The 19,496-nt window shown below is 41.0% G+C and overlaps 1 protein-coding gene and 1 long non-coding RNA gene across 6 annotated transcripts in view; one reads left to right on the forward strand and one right to left on the reverse strand.

Moving 5' to 3' along the window:
* Ptpra (protein tyrosine phosphatase receptor type A) overlaps nt 1-13,837 on the reverse strand; it is a 122,477-nt gene extending 108,640 nt beyond the window's left edge. For 3 of the 5 annotated variants that reach the window (XM_046433687.2, XM_046433688.2, XM_058575536.1), the window contains exon 1: nt 13,637-13,836. The gene's annotated coding sequence lies outside the window, so the exon portion shown is untranslated. Of the gene's footprint in view, nt 1-13,636 lie in introns of all 5 variants that reach the window. The other 2 variants (XM_058575537.1, XM_046433690.2) reach the window with 2 other exon arrangements.
* A 28-nt stretch (nt 13,838-13,865) lies between these two features.
* LOC124085754 (uncharacterized) lies at nt 13,866-15,278 on the forward strand. Its single transcript, XR_006849546.2, has 2 exons — nt 13,866-14,518; nt 14,824-15,278. It is a non-coding gene; the product is annotated as an uncharacterized LOC124085754 (long non-coding RNA).
* The last annotated feature ends 4,218 nt before the right edge of the window (nt 15,279-19,496 follow it).

Below are 19,496 nucleotides of genomic sequence, written 5' to 3' on the forward strand. Positions count from 1 at the left end.
ATTAAATATTTTTCATTATGTTTGACAAAAAATTTCATTTATAACACTTTGTCATAAAATAGTTTGAAAGTCTGATTTCAAGTCAATATTTGGTTTTAATGGCTAACAGAGCCAAAACAGAAACATGGGTCCAAAAGGAACAATCACTATAGCTATGCTTATTAACTGTGATATTTATTTTTCTACCATTCAATAATACAAACACTTTCCTTTAAATCTGGCTAAAGATGTACATCTTCCTTTTTCTCTTTTCTTATGGTACTGGAGCAAACATCATATCATTTCATTCATAAATATTTCAGTACTTGTCTCTAAAAGTGTCTTCCTTTTTAAATACAATCTCTCCCCCCCGCCCGCCCACAAACACACACGAAAAACAAAATAAATATAATCACAATACTATTATCATACCTAAAAAAAATAACAATCATCTGATATTCCCAATGGTCTCATAAATATCTTTGAATGCCGGTTTGGGTATACACTGTTAGAGTCTGTAAACAAGTCAGGATGGCGCCTGGCATTTTGCCAGAGGGAGTGGTTTGTGAAGTAAGGCCAGCGAGCCATTAAGTGTGGAGATTCCTTATTGGTTGACTGATGTATCTAGTTTATGCTAATTAAGATAAGCTGTGTGGAATGTATAAATATCCCTCTGGTCCTACAATAAACAGCTCCTACTCCTGCTGTATCAATCTACACAAGTTGCTTGTCACCCCCGGGTTATTTTGCTGCAGCCGGACTGCGGCAATACACATTACATTTAGTTAATATGTCTTGAGTCTTTTTTAAACTGTAATAATTTTTTTTACTCTTTTTTTTATGTTTATTTGCAGTAATGATTCATTTGTTCTATAGTATTTCTCACATTCTGAATTTGCTAATAGCATCCTATAAACTGTTAAATCTAGAAGCTTAATCTGAGTCAGATTTGATTTGCTTTGTGAAGAGGGGAGCAATATTTCATGAATGTTATGTTCTTCCCACTATATCACATAGAAGGAACAAAAGATGTGGTTGTCCCAATTTCAGAGATGTTATGATTCATCAGAATACTGCCAGCTTGACCCCCACCCCCGGCCCATTATAAAGCTCCAAAATGTTTTGTGTTTTGGGTTTGTTTGTTTGTTTGTTTTGGTGGGGGTGCTGGGTACTAGGAATTGAACTCAGGAGCACTTGACCACTGAGCCACATGGCCACGCATAATGGTTTTAACAGCTGCTAATAATCAATGCCTAGGTTCTTTATTTCATTAGATTATCTGAAAACTTATTTTAGAAATATATTTGGAGATTTTTATCAGGTTACAAAATTATGTTTCCAAATTTTTCATGTGCAAAATTACAAAGAATTTTTATAGATACAACAAATCATACTGAAATCATAAATCATTTGGGAAATCAAATATAAACCACAAGGCAAGTCCACTTCAAACCCACTTGGGATGGCTAGAGTTAAAAAGATAGACAATAACTAGTGTTCACAGGGATGTGGAGAAATGGATACTCTTATAGAATTACTGCTAGGATTGTAAAATGGAGTAGATGCTCTAGAAAGCATTTAACAATTCCTCAAAAAATTAAACACAGAACAAGGCATGGTGGTGCATGCCCCCAGGAAGCTGAGACAGGAGGATCACAAATTTGAGGCCAGCCTTAGCAATTTAGTGAGACACTCAGCAACTTAATGAGATCCTGTTCAAAACAAAAATTAAAAGGACTGAGGATGTAGCTCAGTGGTAAAGCACCCCTGAGTTCAATCCCTAGTACCAATAAATAAATAAATACACAAAGATCCCTGTGTGGTGGTGCACACCTGTAATCCCAGTGACTCTGGAGGCTGAGACAGGAGGGTTACAGGTTGGAAGTCAGCCGAGACAACTTAACAGGACTCTCTCTCAAAATAAAAATAAAAATGGCTAGGGATGTAGTTCAATAGTAGGATGAAGGCCACAGATTATATGATTCTGTTTTTATGACATACCCAGATTAGGCAAATCCACAGGGACAGAAAAATTAGTATATGCCAGGGACTAGAGAGGACAGAATGGGGAGTGAAGCTAATCAGTACATAGTTTCTTTTTGGAGTGATAAAAATGCCCTCAAATAAGATAATGGTTATGATTGTACATAAATGCACTAAAAACCACAGAATTTTATGGTATGTAAATTATATTTCAGTAAAGCTTGTTTTTTTTTTTTTAAAGTATCAAGGGGAAAGTGCTTTCCCACAGCACTTTTTTTCCTAAGAAGAAATAAGTTACTTTCATGTTCATTATTAAAATAATACCTTTACTTGGAGCCTGGGGTTGTGGCTCAGTGGTATAGCACTTACCTAGTACGTGCGAGACACTGGGTTCGAACCTCAGCACCACATAAAAAATAAAATGAAGTTACTGTGTCCAACTACAACTAAAAAAAAAAAAAAAATTTAAATAACACCTTTACTTGAAGATACAGATTAAGGATTACTTTTTCAAATGGTATTTGCTATGTATCACACTTATGCTAAAAAGCTGACTTTGAGGGGGTAGTGCTGGGATCAAAACCAGGACTTCACCCATGCTAGGCAAGTACTCTACACTGAATTACATCCCCAGTCCTAAACAATCGTCATTTTTAAAGTTAATTAATACATGCTGTTTTGTTACTATTATTATTATGATGATGATGATGATGATGATGATGATATGTGTGTGTGTGTGTGTATTTTACTTTATTGGTACTTTACCAATGAGCTACACCCCCAGCCCTTTTTTATTTTTTAACTTGACACAGGGCCTTGCTAATTGCTGAGGCTGGTTTCAAACTTGCAAACCTCCTGTTTCAGCCTCCTGAGTAACTGGGATTATAGGGGTATACCAGTGTGCCTAGCTTCATTTTTCATTTTGAGACAGTGTCTCACTAAATTGCCCAGCCTGGCCTTGAACTCATAATATTCCCTGTCAGTCTCCCAAATAGCTGGGATTATAGGTATGTATGCCACTGCACCTGGCAACAGTTGGCTTTTTTTTTTTTTTTTTACTGATGCATTATAATTATACATAATAATGGGATACATACATGCATATAACATAATTTGGTCAATCTCATTCCCCAGTATTTTCCCTTTCCCTCATCTCTCCCACTAATTTGCTTCCTCTACTCTACTGATCTCCCACTATCATTAACATTATTATTTTAATGACTACATTATAATTACATATAAGTGAGATTCATTATGGTATATTTGAATGTAGACATAGCACATTTGGTAGATTTCATTCCCAGTGCCTCCCCATTGTCTCCCCTCCTCCTTCCCTCTATATCTCCTCAAGAAATAAAACCAAGAGCCAGCATAGTGGCACCTCCCTATTATCCTAGTTGCTCCAAAGGCTGAAGCAGGAGGATCTCAAGTTCAAAGACAGCCTCAGCAACTTAGCTAGGCCCTAAGCAATTTAGCAAGACCCTGCCTCAAAATAAAATGGACTGGGGATGTGGCTCAATGCGTAAGTGCCCCTGGCTTCAATCCCTGGTTCAAAAAGGAAGGAAGGAAAGAAGAAAGGGAGAGAGGGAGGGAGGGAAAGAAAACCAAAAATCATTAAGGGGGATGGCATCAAAAAGCTTCTGTACCTCAAAGGAAAAAATTAAGAATGTGAAAAGAGAAGAGACTGGGAGAAAATCTTTGCCAGCTTTGCATCCAAGAGATGATTAGCATCTAGAATATTATAAAGAACTCAAAAAACACCTCAAAACAACCCAACCAATGAATGGTTAAATGATCTAAACAGACATTTCTCAAAAGAAGAAATATGAATGGCCAACAAATAATGTGAAAAATGTTCAACATCCTTAGCAGTCAGGGGAAATGGATATCAAAAACTACACTGAGATTTCATCTCATACCAGTTAGAATAGAAATCAAAGAACACAAATAATAGCCAGGTGTGGTGGTACCCACCAGTAATCCCAGCAACTCTGGAGGCTAAGGCTCTAAGCAACTTAGCAAGATCCTGTCTCAAAATAAAAAATAAAAAAGGGTGGGGATGTGGCTCAGTGGTTGAGTGCCCCTGGGTTCAATCCCTGGTATCAAAGGAAAATAAAAGAATGCAAATAAAATAAATATTGACAATGATGTGAGGGAAAAGGTACATGGTTGGTGGGAGTGCAAATTAGTACAACCACTTTGGAAAGCAGTATGGAGATTCTTCAAAAGTCTAAAAATGATATCACCCCATGACCCAGCTATTCCACTCCTTGGTATTTATTCAAAAGAACTAACATCAGCATACTACAGTGATATATACATACCAGTGTTTGGAGCAGCACAATTCACAAAAGGCAAGTTAAAGCAACTGTGAACAGATAAATGAATAAATAAAATGTGGTATATATACACAATGGAGTTTTATTCAGCCATAAAGAAGAATGAAATTATGTCATTTGCTGGTAAGTGGATGAAACTAGAGAACATCATGAAATAAGCCAGACTCTGGAAGTCAAGAGTAGGATGTTTTCTCTCATACATGGAAGTTAGATTGAGAGAAGAAATTTTTAAAAGATGTGAAGAGGGTGTCAGGAAAATAGAAAGGAGACCAACAGCTGAGTTTTTTTTTTTTTTTTTTCCTTTTATTCTTTTTTCTTTTTTGCAGTACTGGGAATGGAACCTAGCTAGGGGTGCCCTATCACTGAGCTACCATTTCCAGTCCCTTTTACATTCTTTTATTTTAAGACAAGGTCTCATTAAATTGCCAAGGCTGGCCTCAAACTTGCAATCTTCCTGTGCTGGCCTCACAAGTTGCTGGGATTACAGGTATGTGCCACCATACCTGGCCAGCTGGCATTTTTTAAAAAGAAAATAAGCCATCAACAACTCTAATACAACACAACTAACGAAGGACAACCTGACTCGACAGCTTGCCCATTAAAAGGCAATGAATGAATTTCTCTTTTAATCAAAGTAACTGTTTTGTCAGTAGTTTTCACTTAGACACTTATTCCAAATAACAATGTTCTTAATAAGAAAATTATTCACTATTAAGAGTATGTCTTCCAGGAGCTGGGGTTGTGGCTAAGAGGTAGAGCACTTGCCTAGTATGCATGAAGCTCTGTGTTCGATCCTCAGCATCACATAATGAAATAAAGTTTTGTCTCCACCTATAACTAAAAAATAAATATTTAAAAAGAAAAAAGAGTATGTCTTCCAGTAGCTCAGAAGTGGTTCTTTCCGAATTCAATTATCAAAAAGACTCTAGTAATACATGCTAAAAGCTGCTTAATCTTTTTTTTTTTTCCCTTCCCCTCCCAGTGCTGGGGATCAAACCCAGGGCCTGGCACATGCTAAATAAGCACTCTACCACTGAGCTACACCTGCAGCCCTGGACTCATTGTATACCAAACTTCCCACACTGCAAAATTTGTTCAAATACTTATTTATTTAGAGATAAGGTCTTATTAGAATGAGATTCAAGCTAGTCTCAAACTCAGGATCCTCCTGCCTCAGTTTTCCACATATCTGGGATTACAGGAACATGCCACAGGAATCAAATTTATTCTAATATTATTTGTTCACAAATTCAGCAATGTTTCCTATGCATCCTCCAACGTTATTTAGTGAAAAAGGAATGCATTTTTGGCTTCTTGATAAGTAATTTTCCATGTATTAAATCAATCTTGTTTGTTTAAGTGGGCCTGGGGGGTAAGAGAAGAACCTGCTAATGGTATGTGCCTTTTTGTCTTTCATAAGAACCAGAAATTCTGCAAAGCACTTGATTGAATAGCTTATAACTTTAAACATCATTTAAAAAAAAAAAAAAGTATCCAGGCACATTGGATTATGAGCTAAGTAGTGGCCCAGGAAGCTGGGGTAGGAGGATCACAAGTTCAAAGTCAGCCTTAACAACTTAATGAGACCCTGTCTCAAAATAAAACACAAAAACAGGCTGGGGATCTGGCTCAGTGGTTAAGTGCATCTGGGTCTATTCCCTGGCACCAAAAAAAGTAGGAGCTGAGGTGTGGCTCAGTGGTATAGCACATCCTTAGCATCCTCAACACTGGGAAAAGGCGTGGGCAACTCTTTATATTCCAGATGTTAAGTTTTCAAATGCCTTGGTACTGGTGATAGCCCTCTATTTTATTAATTACCATCTCAAGGTTGTTTTGATGAAAGATTCCTATTAATAACGAAGGCTATAAATCCATATTTCATAAAAGCTTCTTATAAATCCATATTTCATAAAAGCTTCTATTCTCCATATTAATGAGTTCATTTCTTTAATGTAATTTAATAGTTAGTCAAGAGTTCATAATAGAAGACTAATATCAGGTCTGCCATCTTATTTGTTTGCTTGTGCTTGCATTATCAGTTCTTTCTTCAATCATTGGTTTCTTTGCAAATCCATTTTGAAACCTTTGCAGGTTAGTTTAATGAAAAGTGAATAAAATAAATAACAATATGTTGCAAGTGGATGTCATAGTATATACTTGTATACCCAACTACTGGGGAAGCTGAGGGAGGAGGATCACAAGTTCAAAGCCAGCCTGGGGAGGTTTTACAAGATGGCGGAATAGAGGAGGTTGAGTTTCTGGCTGCTCTGTGCCATGCCATGAAACCAAGAAAGCAGATAGGCAGCTTCTCCATAAGTGAAGTACTGGAAACATTCAGGGACACTTAAGTCCACAGGGTAGAAACTTTACTGTCTCAGATCCACACTGTTAGATGGGTAGACACACAAACAACATGAAAAAGGAAACAAATTGTCCCAAACAAACCAAGATACTCCAATAACAGAATCCATTGACATCAAAGTGGAAGCAATGTCAGAGAAGGAGTTTAGAATGTACACAGTTAAATTGATCTGCAAAGTAAAGAACAGTATAGGGAATGAAATCACAGAGAAAATACAGGAAGTGAAAGATCACTTCAATAAAGAGGCAGAGATTCTGCAGGGGAAAAAAACAAGCAGAAATCCTTAAAATGAAGGAAACAATAAACCAAATTAAAAATTCAATAGAAAGCATCACCAACAGACTAAACCAATTGGAAGACAGAACCTCAGGCAATGCAGACAAAATATATAATTTTGAAAATAGAGTTGACCACAGAGAGATGATGTTAAGAAATCATGAACAGAACTTCCAAGAATTATTAGATAACATGAAAAGACCAAATTTAAGATTTATTGGGATAGATGAAGGCATATAGATATAAATCAAAGGAATGTACAATCTCTTTAAAGCCAGCATGGGCAACTTCATGAGACTCTGTCTCAAAATAAAGGACTAGAGATATAGCTCAGTGTGTGTGAGGCCCTAGGTTCAATGCCCAGTATGACAAAAATAAATAAAATAAAATGGGTTGGGGATATGGCTCAATGATTGAGTGTGTGCCTAGCATGTACAAGGCCAGGGGTCCAACAGTACTATAAAAACCAAACAAAACAAAACAAAAAACTGCAATCCACTGAATGGATGAGTATAACTATGCTCACTGAAGAACTCCCTCTCTTCCTTCAGGACACCCAAAATTCTGTACTTGAACATTAACACTAACATTATGTAATCTACACACTCAAGAATACGCCAATGACAATCCCTAAATTAAATGTTTTATTTTATTTTTTTAGACAAAAATGAATGAAAATTCAGAATTTCTTCCAGCACCTCAGTAAACTGTCATATCCACCTCTCTGAAAACTACTGCTCTAGATTGCAGCCATAGTGAATTTTTACAATTGCAGATCAGACAGGCTCGATCTCCTGCTTAAAATCCTTCAGTGGCTTAGCTTTGCCTTCAACATAAAGTCCAAAATCTGACTTCTGCCTCTCTCCAGTCCAGTGGCTCTCAACCCTGACACATTAGAATCACCTGCAAAATTAAAATATATACACACATTCTCAGGCCCTATCTATGGCCAATTAAATAAAAACGATCAGGTTTTTTTCTTTTTTTAAATTAACCCTGGTTAATTTAAAAGCACAGTCAGGGCAGAGAATTATGGCTCCAGTGTCACAGCAAGCCACCTGCCACTTCCTGCTCACCATGATCAGTCAGTTTCAGGTGCTCACCAACCTCTCAATTAGGCCTTGCTCCACCAAGTGTGATCCACCCACCAGCAGCATCCGCCTCACCCAGGAGGTGGTTAGCAATGCAGAATCCCAAGTCCCACCCGGATCTACTGAATCAGGACTTGGCATTTTAACAAGATGCCCAGATGGTTCATGTGCACATTCAAGTAAGAGAAGCGCTGCCCTGAGCTACCAAATCCCTTCCCAGCTCAGGGCTTTTGCAAATGTTGCTTAACTGTTGAACTTCTCTGGCACTCCCTAGACACCTTATTCTTCTCTTCTGATTACATCTACCACATCCATAATTACCACAAAGTGATTAATTTCTGTCTACTGCACTAACCCTTAAGTGCCATGAGGACAGAAATCATATCCATGTTACTCTGGGGTATCTCCTCCTCCTAGCACAATGCCTGGTATATTCAACAGAACAGCATCTAGTCTTACATTTTATGCCAATATGATCCCATTCTATATTTTCCTAATATCTGTCTCATTCAGTAAATGTAAATTATATCTATAATCTCTCCCAGCTATAGGCTGAGGTAGGAGGATCATAAGTTCAAGGCCAGTCTGGCAACTTAGCAAGACCCTGTCTCAAAATCAATTTAAAAAGGGTTGAGGGGGCTGGGGCTGAGCAGAAGGGCTTATCTGGCATGTATGAGGCACTGGGTTCGATTCTCAGCACAACATATAAATAAATAAAATAAAGGTCTATCAACAACTAAATATATATATATATATATATATTTTTTTTTTTTTATTTTTTTTATTTTTTTTTTTTTTAAATAAAGGGTTGGGAATATAGCCCAGTGGTAGAACACTTGCCTAAGATGTACAAGGTCCTAGGTCTGATCTTCAGTACTGGGGAAAAAAAAAGAAAAGAAAATTAAACTTTTCTCAATCAACATTTCTTTTAAATTAATAAAATAATTAAATATTAGGTTTTTGTTTGTGATAGCACTGGCTGTGTTGTCAAGAATCAGGGCCATATAAAATTGCTGACAGTGTTGTAAAGTAGTTCAACCTTTAAAGGTAACAATTCAGCAATAAAATATTCCTCTGATACAGTGAGCATACTGGAGGGGTAAGGGTCCAAGAAAATAATCCAAAAAAAAAAAAAAAGAAGTATTTGAACAAGGGCACTCAGGTTTATAAAAGTACCAATTATAACGGTAAAAAAGGAAAAAATAAAGATTGTACAAACTACAGCTGTTGATGCATGCAATACTATAATTTTAAAACAATAAAGATATATAAATGAGTAAATATAAAATATTTTATGCTATTCAACAATTCAAAAATTATCTGTATGTACTGACTACAACTAAAAAAATCAATGTACACGGACACAAACAGATAAATTTAGAGTAAATATAATTTTATACTTAATGGATTATCTTTTCAGTAGAAAATATATTAAAACAAATTTTAACACTGGGTTATTTGTGAGTTTCTGCTCAGTTTTATTAACTTTGTATTATATTATTGCTATTTTTGTTGCATTTATACACACACACACACAAAAAAATTTCTTCCCTTTAGCATTTGAAAACATTTACTAGTTACTATGCTGGAACTGAAAAAACAAGATTCTATATCTGGCCAACTTCCCAGCTATTAACTCAACTTTACCTGCATTCATTTTTTTCACATAAAGAAAAATAATGCAACAATGTTTACAAATTGCTAAGTGCCTCCAGAAAGATAATGGTCATACACAAATATCAGAGCTGCAAAACATAAGCCATCACCACACAACACTGCTTTTCCTGTACAAGTCACTCTGATCTTTCTGAGCCTCAATGTGGCCCTCAGTAAATTAAAAGAAATAGGCTAGAATAGGGAGAGGGAGCTTGGAAGGAATAGACGAACTCTAGAGAGGGCAGAGGAGTTGGAGGTAAAGGGAGGGGGCATGGGGTTAGAAATGATGGTGGAACGTGATGATCATTATTATCCAAAGTACATGTATGAAGATATGAATTGGTATGAATATACTTTGTATACAACCATGAAAAATTGTGCTCTATATGTGTATTATTGTAATGCATTACGCTGCCTTAAATAAATAAATAAAAGAAATAGGCTAGAATGACATGAGTGCCAGTGGCTGCTAAGAGAAGGGTAGGTATGTGGAAGTTGAAAAAGTATCCAGGTGATCCTGCTAGATATTCTGATGACAATCCATTGAGACACACTCACATTTTGGGGGAGAGAATAAATTGGCAGAATTACCTCAAAAAGTGGTAATTTGACCACGTTTAAAATTAAAAAATGGACACATCTTTTGACCAAGTAGTTCCACTTCTAAAAGCATTCTGTTCAGAAAATTTTATACATGAGCTCATAACAAAATATGTACTTTGTATTGCACTGCTGTAAGAGAAAAATATGGAAACAAATGTTTAACATGAAGACTACTTATAAATACATAAAGCTACATGTGCAAATACACAGTCATACATTAAAATAAGGTAATGTCAATACAAAGAATGAACAATTCTATAGGTACTGATTTGAAATAATTTCCTAAATATGCTTTGTTTTTGTTTTTTCCGGTGCTGAGGATCAAGCCCAAGGCCTCAAGCATCTACCATTGGGCCATATCCCCAGCCCTAAATATGTTAATTTTTTAAAAGGTGTGACTGGTCTGTATCATGGTGGAATCTGTTCTATGTTGAAGCATTATAAAGGAACAGTGTTTATAGAAGGGTCACAAACTGGAAACTTCAGCCATCCCTGGAGAAGAGGTTAGGAGACAAGAGACTTGGGGCAATTTGTTTCTCTAAATACCCTTTCATACTGCTGGAATTTCTCTCTCATACTCATTAAATATCTTTTCCCAAAACTGAGCAGAATTCTCTTTATACCTTCCTTTGGGTCTAAAAGGATATGATTTTACCTGGGTAGGGTCTGGTCACTGCCTCCTAAATTGCACAGGTATCAGCATTAGCCTCAAATGTGCCCAAGTGACCTTTACAAAGCCCACTCAAAGTCCCTGACTGCCTTTAAATTCTTCCTTCAGTGACTCTTCCAGTGCTTAAACTTAAACACACTACATATACTTCAAGCTGACCCTAATCTCATCTTCCAACCCTCTTAACTTTACCCAATCACCTGTTTAACCTCTTCCCAGTTCCCAAGGACAGTAAGTCCTTCTCCCTCCAAGCCTGCTGGTGCTGCTCTCTTTCCTATGTGTGCACGGTCCACCATGCACAAACTTCTATGCACCCTTCAGGACTAAAGGCCCATCCCAAGAAAGTTTTCCCACCTAAGGAAAGAGGGAATGTCCCCTGCACAACCTGGCAGAGGTTCTGGAACTAGACTATCAAGATTCAAATCCTGACTATAACTTTATCTGACTATACCTTCAACTGTAAGGCCTCAGTTTCCAACACTGAAAGAATTAAATGAGAGAATTCACGTAAACCCTGTCACAGGCAAGTAAAAAAACAACAGATTATTGTTACATTCTAGTAATATCTGTAACGCCATTATTTATTAACATCTCCCTGCCCTGCCCTAGAGTGAACTCCTTCAAGGTAAGGGCATGACTTCATCACTTTCATTTTGTATCCCAAGCACTAAGCCTTGCAAATAGAAGGCCCAGGAATATAGTTAGGTAAGAGGGTTTGCTTTTCTGGTTCAGTATTTCATCCACATGCTAAATAAGTGGCTACAAGGTATACAGTGAATAGCCAATGGGGATCATTGATGGTACCCATCAATACACATGAGTAAGATCACTTTAGGCAGACAGAGGTGAAAAATGAGTGGCTTTTGGCCTTTTAGTCAAGCAGATTGGAAGTCAGTGGGATGTGGGAAGTGCCGATTCTTGACTGATGAATATTTATGGGGTCTGGGTAGGATGGACATGAGAAGATAAGAAATCAGATGTGGTAAAAGTCCTGGGCATGCACTCCAAGCAGGCCTTCAGGAAACACAAGTGAAAAATTATCTTGGGTTTTGGGAAAGGATCTAGGAGACAACAGGAAAGAATTTTCCCAACAAGAAAAAGTGAACAAGACACAGCTCCTGCCCTTAAGAAGCTTCTCAAATGAAAAGAGCTAGCTAGGCAGGATGAAGCATGCCTGTAATTCTAGCGGTTTAGAAGGCTGAGACAGGAGGATCACAAGTTTGAGAACAGTCTTAGCAATTTAGCAAGACCCTCAGCAACTTAGCAAGACCCTGTTTCAAAATTTAAAAGGGGGGGGGGGGGCAGGATATACATTTTTTTTAGTTGTAGATAAACACAATATCTTTATTTATTGTATGTGGTGCTGAAGATCGAACCCAGTGCCTCACACGTGAAAGGCAAGCGCTCAACCACTGAGCTACAACCCCAGCCCTCCCCGGAGTTTGAGAGAGAGTGAGAAGAGGGGGATAAGGGGGAGTGAGTGAGAGGGGAGTTTTAAAGAAACACATGGAGCTTAGCAGGGACAGGTGGAAGAGGATCAAAGAAAATAAAAATCTCCCAACATTAGAAGTGGTCAAAAAGCTCTGAATAGCCAGGGAGGGAATGAAGGAAAGGAGAACTGAGAGATTAGTCTAAAGTAAAAATGTAAGTTGAGGCAAGAGTGTCAAGGGCCTTGGTTGACCTGATAAGGTATTTTGGGCTTCACTCATCCCATGGGAAAAAGAAAGAGAAGGAGGTTTTAAGTAAACAAGTGACAGCATCAGATCTGTGTTTTTGAAAGGAGTGGCCAGGCAGGAAGATGCTCGGCCTTTCCTACTCAGTCCTCCTCTCACCCACCATCTTCTGGTTCTCTGGCTGCCTCAACAGCTAGCAGGTGGCAAGTAAAACCATCTCTGGGGAGATATGACTGGTTGAGAGCAGGAATCCCTATTCTGGGCAAAGGCTTTTGAAGACATTTACTCTGCCTAAAAGGATCTGAATATTCCTGTTTTCCTATCTCACAATATCATCACTGACAAAATACACACACACACTACACACACACACAAAACCTCAACATTAGGTTCAATTCTGCCATTACAATTTTTATTTTCAAGAAATATATTAGAATTTTTTTAAAGAATTTTTAATTTCCCGGAAATAAAAAGGGAGGGGATGTGTATTCTCAAGTGGCTCACTATGAATTCTGAGCAGCTCTGAGTCCCTATTTTACCTTCCTAAGCATCCTCAACAGTTGGGAGTAGGCAGCAGAGAGGGGAGCCTGGGAGACGGGCGGCGGCCGGGAAGGGCACGGGGCTTTAAGGAAAAGAAAAGTTGGTCACTGCAAGAGCAAAATTTTCTCCTGTCCGGAGTTTTCCTTTCTTCCTATTAAATGAACTAGAGCAAATGCTGTTCTCGCTGTTCTAAGTTTCCTCTTACAGAATGAACTACGACAGTGCCCTGGCCTGGCGCTAGAAGGACGCACGCAAAGTTCCAGGGCAGTCGAGAGGGGTCGGTGCCCAGTCCTGCACGTTTCCGGGGACCCCCCTCCCCCTCCCCACTGCGCAGGGATGCCGGATCCGACTGCAGAAGCCGGAGGGATTCTACCGGGAAAAGGAGGATCCGGGGACCCCTCCCACCCGCACCCGAAGCCGCCCCCGCTTCCGGAGCCCACCCGGGCGGCGGCGACAACACTCACCAAGTCGGGCGTTGGGCGGGACCACTGGGGACTAGGACGGCGCCTCCGCCTGGGTTCTGCGGCTGCGTCTCGGCCCGCCACTCGCCCTCAGGGCCGCCGCCCGGCCCGCGGCCCGGAGCCCCGCGGCGGCGGCGGCGGCCTCGCCTCCATGGCGAGGGAAACCGGCGGAGGGGGGGACTGGGTGGGCAGCGGTGATGGCGGCGTTGGCCTGGGGTCCGAGCTGGATCGCGCGCGCGTCCCTGTCAGCGCCGCACTCGCTGCAGCCTCGCTCCCGACCCGGTGTTAGCTGTAAGGCGCGTCCTCATTGGCCGTTCAGAGACGGGCGCTGGTTGGTCGACACCGAACGAGCGTCTCCTGCCCTCGTGGGCCCCGCCCTTGCGCGCTTCCGAGAGCTTGCTGGCAGCCGGGGGCGCGGAGTCGGGTATCATAATCTCAGAGGCCGGGAGAGGCTCGCCCCACCGCGGCGCAATGTTTCTCGGAAAGCTGGGTTTCAGAAGTGCCGGCTGCCAAGTGCACCTCCGTCTTCCGCTTCCTTACAGTCCCCAGACCCCTGGACGTGAGCCTTCTTCCCAGCTTACAGAGGCGGAAAAATGAGGCCAGGCACAAGTCACGCTAATACCTAGCGAAAGCCCTCTTTCCAACCCTCTTCAAAAGTGGTTCTTTCGTCGTCCTTCCCACCCCGCTCCCCACCGTCCCTAATTGCTTCAAAGCAAAGGACGAAGGATCTCACTGAAGGGAGAGAGGAACCTGCCAAGTACCTAGATCGTGCCTGGCTCCGTGGGTGCCGTCTTACATCAAGCCAATCCACGCCATTTCCACCAAGCCCCAGGGAAATCTCCCCGTTTTTCGAGATGCTCATACTGGTCCTGGTCCGCCATGGAGGTGGGTGAAAACACTACACGTGGTGCTCTGCGGGGCGGGGGTTACCTCTTGCCATAGGCCTGCCGGGGATGGGGGTGGGGGGCGGGGGAGAGGATCAAAGTGCGGAGAGGACCAGGATGTGCATCACCCAGGGACGGGGTGTGGATCCCCTTCCTGGAGCCTTGGGCATCACGTCCCTCGTGTGGCGCCCGGAAGCCATCTGTCAGTGCGATGGCGGGAGCGGTTTTCCAGGCGCCGCACTGTGGGTGCTGCAGGACCAGGTAGGTCATCTGTGGCTTCAAGTTAATTTAAATCTTATCTATTAGGTGGCAAGTAGAACGTTTTGGGGTGTGGTCACCAGCGGGTTCCTCTGGACATTCGGTGGTCTGCGCCGTGCGTGTGGCTGGAAGCAGATGACACAGCAGGGCACAAGAAGAGTTATGGGGGATCCTTCAACCTAGACCGGAGTCCTGCGGTGCCCCGGGTGGGTTGCGGCAGGCCTCTCCTCCAAGCTGGCCAACCCCGAGATCCCCTCACACACAACCGACTGGTAGAGTCCCACGTTTGGAGCGCCCCAGGGAAAGCCTGTGGCCAGCCTCGACTCTTCAAGGAAGGGGAGGGTACCATAAGAACGTATTGCCCCCGGAGAAGGAGCCCACATCAGTTGCTGTTTCCAGCTTGATGCCTTTCCATCCCTAGGCCCAGCTGTTGGAGCACCAACAGTGGACTCAGTGCACCTCCCCACTCCCATTTATTTGTGGAGTAAATTAGTATGTGCTAACCCGAGCAACAGTCTGGGATTACTGGGTTGCGGTGAGCCTCTCTCAGACCATCCCCTCCCCAGCAGGGAAATCCCTCCTTGAGTTATGACTCTTGCTCCCTTTCAGCAGAGCCAGAGTACATAGTTATCAATGAGATAGATACCCAAGGCACCTCTGCCAGATAGGATAAACAACCCAGCCCCAGCCCCAGAGGCCACTGTCCTGTCTCCTAAATATCAGACCCCTGGGGCAGCCAATGAGGGCACCACCCACACATCCAACAGTCGTGTTTCCTGGAAAGTTCAAACTCCAAATGGAAAAGCACACCAAGTGGAAAAGTGCAAGGCCAGAACTTGCACTGGAACTCAAAGAGTATGAAAAAAAAAAAAAAATCTTGAAAAATTCTGTAAGTGCAGGAAGTACCTGGGTAGCTAGGAGTGCAGCAACCACACCAGCATGGTTTTATCTCATCTATATCTGACACTTATTTCTTAATGTTTCTTTTATTTATTTTCATTTGAATTTATTTATATTAACATAAAAGGGGTTGGCTACTTAAATATATATTATAAATATATGTAAGCTGTTCATATTGGTTTAATCCACATCAAATATAGTTTACAAAGGGAAAGGACAAGCACTTTGTATAGAATATACAGACACAGCATCTCACCATGGACCCACAAGAGGGGCAGGGAAACAACTTATATTTATTAATTAGAATAGCTATTTCCAGGTGTGGTGGCATATGACTATAATCCCAGTGACTCAGGAGACTGAGGCAGGAGGATGGCAAGTTCAAGGCCAGCCTCAGAAACTTTTGGGGCTGGAGATTGTCTCAAAATAAAAAAAGGCTGGGGATGTAGCTCCATGTGTGAGGACCTGATTCACTCCCCAGCACTGAAGAAAAAAAAATTTTAAAAGTTGTCATCCTTGAGACCATATAAAGAACCCCTACCCCATCTAGACCATATAAAGAACCCCTGTCCCATCTGACCACGCCTGGGGAAAATGTTACCGTTGTGTGTGACAGTTCGAGAACTCCTGGTTTCTAGTCTGTCCTGTTCTGGTAGCCTCCCTCTACTACTATTCCTGGAAACTCCCAGTGCTGTACTGAGAATTATAGGCACATACAGCTTGGCAAGCAACCCATTCTCAGGAAATGCAAGCGCTTCTTCCCACCCCCATGAGACAAGCACAATGTGATCAAAGCATTTGTGGTAGGTGTGCAGAGGTGACATAGAACATCAGACCAGGAGAGGCAGGGTTTTGGAGACTGTGGAAAGGAAGATTCAGTACAGGAACTGCACAGACTGTTTCCATCAGAAAAGAACAGAGTCCCATCCTCGCTGCCTACCTGTGGAGACTTGCCTAGCCCAACATCCTACCCAATTCCTGGAGTGTCCAGAAGCTACCCTCCCCCCAACCCACTTTCCCTCAGTAGAGTTATGGGTTGTCTTGGGAAAGGATAGGAAAAGAGAAAAACAGAGAGGGAGGGGAGAGAGACAAACTTTCCAGACCCAGGCCCACCCAAATGGGAAGCTACAGCCCTCTTGCTTCCAGTTCTGCTTTAGACCCAGCCCGTGGGGTACACAGAGGGGTAGGCACTTTTCAGTCACCCCATAGGTATCTCAACAATCAGGGTTCATGAGCAAAGGACTGAACTAGAAGGACAGCTGGAGGTTGAAAGTATTCTTCCTCCTTTAGGCAAGTCACTTCCCCTCTTTTGGGCCTCCTTTCCCCATCTAGAAAGTAGAACAATGAGTCATTCTCTCAACAAATTCTTCTTGAGTACAGACCATGTGCTGGATGCTGCAGGGAATAAGTCAGAAGAGGCCTCTGCTCTGAGGAGCTTAAATTCTGGAAACAGACAATAAACAAACGAACAAGAACATTTCCTAAGTGCTGTAATGAAAATGAAGCAAGTCAATATGATAGAAAGTTGAAGTAAATGTGAACCAAGTGCCTTTTTAGGCCCCTGTCCTAATGGTCACTTGCTAGAGTTTTATATCTAAAAGACAAGCCAGGCAGCCTCCTTGCCCTGATGTGTCTTATAAGAGCCTTTGTCCCGACTTTCATTCTACACTGCCACTAATATTCCTAATCTAGGATGACAAATACTTTCAGATTCTCTGCCTCAATCCCATCCACTGAACAATTTCTCAGCCCAGGCCAACATCATAGGCACAGGCCTGCTATTCACTTGCTCACAGTAGAAGACATTTTACACTAATATCAATTGAACAATAAGATTTAGAAAAAGGGGTTGAGATGCAGCTCAGTGGTAGAGCATTTGCCTTGTGTGAGGCTCTGGTTAGGGCCTCAAAATACATAAATATACAAACAAAAATCAGAATGAGAACTTTCCATTTTTCAGATTTTTTCCCTCTCTCTTTTGCAGTATCCAGAGTCTCATGCATGCTAGGCAAGCACTCTACCATTAAGCTAAAGTCCACCCTCCAGTTCTGATTTTTAAATATCACTACAGGTGCATGCATTGGTCAAAAAATTACCAAATGTACACAATATCTGTATATTGCATTGTATAAGATTTTGCCTGAAAGACAAAAGGTACAAATAATGAACTCCAGTTAATGAAATGAATTCTGAAGTCATTAAGGAGTGGTATACTGATTCTGCAACTTACTTTGAAATGCATCAAAAATAAAACGATTAATTTAGTATAATGTGTGATTAATTGAGTATATTAAAATGTCAATGGAGAATCAAAGCAGCAGTTATGCAGGTGTTTGCTGTAAAAATTCTTTTTATTAGGTGGGCATGGTGGTGCACACTTGTAATCCCAGCAACTTGGGAGGCTGAAGCAGGAGGCAACTTAGCAGGACCTTGTCTCAAAATAAAATATTTGAAAAAGATATTTGGGATGTAGCTCAGCAGAACATTTCTGGGTTCTGCTGAAAAAGAAATGTTTTTTTTAAAAAGGTGAAAGTTGGGAGCTGGGGTTGTGGCTCAGTGGTAAAACACTTGCCTAGCATGTGTGAGGCTCTGGTTCGATTTTCAGCACCACATATAAGCAAATAAATAAAATTTAAAAAGATCCATCAATAACTAATAAAATTATTTTTTAAAAAAGGTGAGAAAGTTTTTACAATAAAAAGTTGGAAAGAAAATCAGAGATTAACTTTACAAAAAAAAAAGTTTAAAAACTGCCTTTGATTTTCAAACAACTCTCTCCATAGACAATTCCAATATTTCTCCACATTAACACACATTTTTAATGAGGTTGTAATCTGTATACATTTGTCATTGTTATTAAAAAGTATTTCTCACATATTTTTAAAACTTCATGACAGCCGTACAGTGTTTAATGTTTGTAGAAGAAACAGGTGGTATGTTGCTTTGGGGTTGGAGATTTTTTTATTGTGTACATTCTGAAAGAACTGGCCAAGTCTTTCCTCTGACTGGGCGATTGGGTAGCAATTCTTTCTCATTGAGAACTAGAAAAATTGGAAAACATTTTTATCTATCTATCTATCTATTTTCTGCACTGGAGATGGAACTCAGGGGTATTTAACCACATCCCCAGTCCTCTTTTGCATTTTTTTTTTTTTTTTTTAGAAACAGGGTCTCACTGAGTTGGTTAGGGCCTCATTAAGTTGCTGAGGCTGGCTCAAAAGATCACAATCCTCCTGCCTCAGACTCCTGAGCTGCTGATTACAGGCATGCATAGTGATGCATGGCGAGAAAAACATTTTAAAACTTATCAGGGCAGTGAGAAATTGTGGAGCCAAGACTGAGGAGGAAAACAGCCTAGAATAATCCCAGTATTGGGGAATCCTTTCTTTTCCTTGGAGGTGTCCACTAGTTTCAAAGGGAAAAATGAAAGGCTGTGCCAGACTGTGATTCCAAAAACTGGCCATATTTCCAGTACCTTGCTATTCCCCTGTCAAGAGGTGGAGGCAATTTCACCTTGAAATTGGTAAGTTTATGAGACCGCCTTGACAAACAGAATGTGGCACGTTTGACACCATGGGACTTCCAAAGCTAGGTCGGGAAAGGCAGAACGGATTCCGCTTGGCTCCTTCTTAGGATGCCTGCTTTTGGAACCCAGCTTGTCCTATGACCAACGTTGTGATGTTGTGAGGTACCCTGGGTTATATAAATGTTCTGGTTCACAACCCTAAGGTCCTAGTTAACCAGCTTCAAGCAGACACCTGGGAAAGCAAACCCCCGGGTAATTTCAGTACCCAGCTGTCAAGTTACCGCCTGCCTTTTGA

This window comes from Marmota monax, unplaced genomic scaffold (assembly GCF_021218885.2).
Source record: "Marmota monax isolate L192 unplaced genomic scaffold, Marmota_monax_Labrador192_F-V1.1 WCK01_AAM20220418_F8-fsc00014, whole genome shotgun sequence".
NCBI lineage: Eukaryota > Metazoa > Chordata > Mammalia > Rodentia > Sciuridae > Marmota > Marmota monax.